The following is a 2,927-nucleotide window of genomic DNA, read 5'->3' as shown; positions in this document are numbered from 1 at the left end:
TCTTTAATGTCCATGTCTACTGCCATCCTAAGCCCGACAATGCAAGCCTCATATTTTGCCATGTTATTCGTGCAAGGAAACCTAATCTTCACCGAGATTGGGTAGTGTTGACCTATTTCTGAAACTAGGACTGCTCCAATTCCGACTCCTTTGAAGTTTGCTGCTCCATCGAAAAACATTCTCCATCCATCATATGAATCTGAGATGTCTTATCCTGCAAACAACACATTTTCATCAGGAAAGTAGGTCTTGAGCGGCCTGTAATCTTGATCTACTGGATTTTTTGCGAGGTGATCAGCTAAAGCTTGCCCTTTAACAGCTTTTTGTGTCACGTACACAATGTCAAACTCACTCAACAAGATCTGCCATTTCGCCAACTTTCCAGTAGGCATTGGCTTCTGAAATATGTACTTGAGTGGATCCATTCTCAAAATTAAGTACGTGGTATATGCGAACAGGTAGTTCCTTAACCTTTATGCAACCCAGGTCAGTGCACAACAAGTCCGTTCCAACAATGTATACCTAGCTTCGTACGGTGTGAACTTCTTACTCAGGTAGTAAATGGCTTGCTCTTTCCTCCCTGTATCATCATGCTGCCCTAACACACATCCAAAGGCATTATCCATAACGGATAGATATAACAACAACGGCTTTCCCGATTCTGATGGAACCAATACTGGTGGGTTAGACAAATACTCCTTAACTTTGTCAAAAGCCTTCTGACATTCTTTAGTCCATCTGGTGGTGACATCCTTCTTTAATAACTTGAATATTGGTTCATAAATGATTGTGGATTAGGCTATGAACCGACTGATGTAATTGAGTCTTCCCAAGAAACTCATTACGTCCTTCTTGGTCTTAGGGGATGGTAAGTCTTGGATTGCATTTATCTTGGATGGATCCAACTCTATACCTCTCCTACTAATGATGAATCCTAATAACTTTCCTGCGGGGACTCCGAAGGCACATTTAGCCGGATTCAACTTTAGGTCGTACCTTCGCAAACTTTCAAAGAACTTTCGTAAATCATCCAAATGGTCCGAACTCCTTTTAGATTTGATAATGACATCATCCACGTACACTTCGATTTCTTTGTGAATCATAACATGGAAAAAAGTGGTCATGGCCCTCATATAAGTTGTACCGGTATTCTTGAGTCCAAACGGCATGACCCTGTAGCAGTATACCCCCCACGATGTGATGAAGGCTATTTTTTCTACATCATTCTCGTCCATCAAAATTTGATGATATCCCGTGAAACAATTAACAAATGACTACAACTCATGTTTCGCGCAATTATCAATGAGAATGCGAATGTTTGGGAGGGGAAAATCATCTTTTGGACTAGCCTTGTTGAGATCCTGATAATCTACACATATTCTTATCTTTTTGTCCTTCTTTGGTACGGGCACGATGTTGGCCATCCAGGTGGGATAAGTCGTGACCCTTATGACGTTGGCTTCTATCTGCTTGGTGACCTCCTCCTTGATTCTCAAACTCAAATCGGGCTTGGATTTCCTCGTCTTTTGCTTCACCGATAGACACGCAGGGTTAGTCGGTAGTCGATGCAAGACGTTATCGGTGCTTAAACCAGGAATGTTGTCGTAAGACCAAGCAAATACATTGATGTATTTCTTAAGCAGACTTATCAATTCCTGCTTTCTTTCATCCTCCAAGTGTATGCTGACTCATGTTTCCTTTGTTTTCTCTTCATCGCCTAAATTGACGACTTTAGTTTCGTCCATATTAAGTTTCTTCTGACTTTCGAGTTGTTCAATCTCTTGCGGCAGGTTTTCAGGCATCATGCTCTCATCGTACTCCTCGTAATCTTGCGCATCACTTCTATTTTACTCAACGGATTCATTACATGTCATAATCATGGAACGAGGATTTTTATTAATATTTGTGCTGAAAAGGTATAAAAGCGAGTAAAGTAAATAGATGCTAGAAAATAAATAGATATTTGAAAATATTAAATAAGTTTTGAAAATAAGAACTTTATTGAATAAAGCACTGGCTTTGGAGAAGAGGCAAGTAGCAAAAATAGCTTCGGCACGATTCAAGCCTCAATTGATCATGCAAGCAAAATAATTTTTCCAGGAAACAACAGTCCCGCACTACCTAGACTCCTGATGGAATAGGGATGGGATAATGGTCCAATTCTACAGGACTTCTCCCGGTTCAACATCACGGATGGTAAGCTTATTGAAATCTATCTCTGATCCAACTTCGATCAAAGCTACAAATAGATTCCCTATTCCTTCAATGATATCTTCATTGACTGCTTGCTCTGAAACTGGGACTTGGGCTGGCATGAACACTGTCATTCTAAATCTTTCCCTGCAAGATACTCCAGAAATAGGCTCGTATCCAAGCCCGGTCGTACCCTTTTGTTTCTTTAGTTGGATCGACCCAACTATACCATCGGCTCTGGGTCCTAGTATTGTCTTGGGCTGATACCCATATTTCAACATCTCTGACGCAACCATCTTTTCAGCATTCGGCATTTTTGCTTCAGCTAGAATTACTTCCTCATTGATCTTTGCTGCTTGCATGATCTCCAGAGTATGGAAAGTGGCTCCATTTAACTCCTTGGTGACTAGGACTGAATTGACGGAATAAATGGGATGACTGAGTTCTCCATGAATGGTAAATTCTGTGTGACCCCATTCAAACTTCACACACTGATGGAGAGTGGAAGGTACAGCTCTTGCCATGTGGACCCACGGCCTCCCTAGCAATAATTTATAGCTAAATGACACATCCATGACCTGAAATAGGACAGGAAACTCTGTTGGTCCTATCTACAATGTTAAGTAAATTTCCTTGATGACACTCCTTTGCGACCCATCAAAGGCTCTAACCTTCACCCGACTCTCCCTTATATCTTCTATATTTACACCCAAATCCCTCAGCGTGGAGAATGG

Source organism: Capsicum annuum, chromosome 2 (genome assembly GCF_002878395.1).
Source record: "Capsicum annuum cultivar UCD-10X-F1 chromosome 2, UCD10Xv1.1, whole genome shotgun sequence".
Lineage (NCBI taxonomy): Eukaryota > Viridiplantae > Streptophyta > Magnoliopsida > Solanales > Solanaceae > Capsicum > Capsicum annuum.
Note: the sequence above shows the minus strand (reverse complement) of the source record.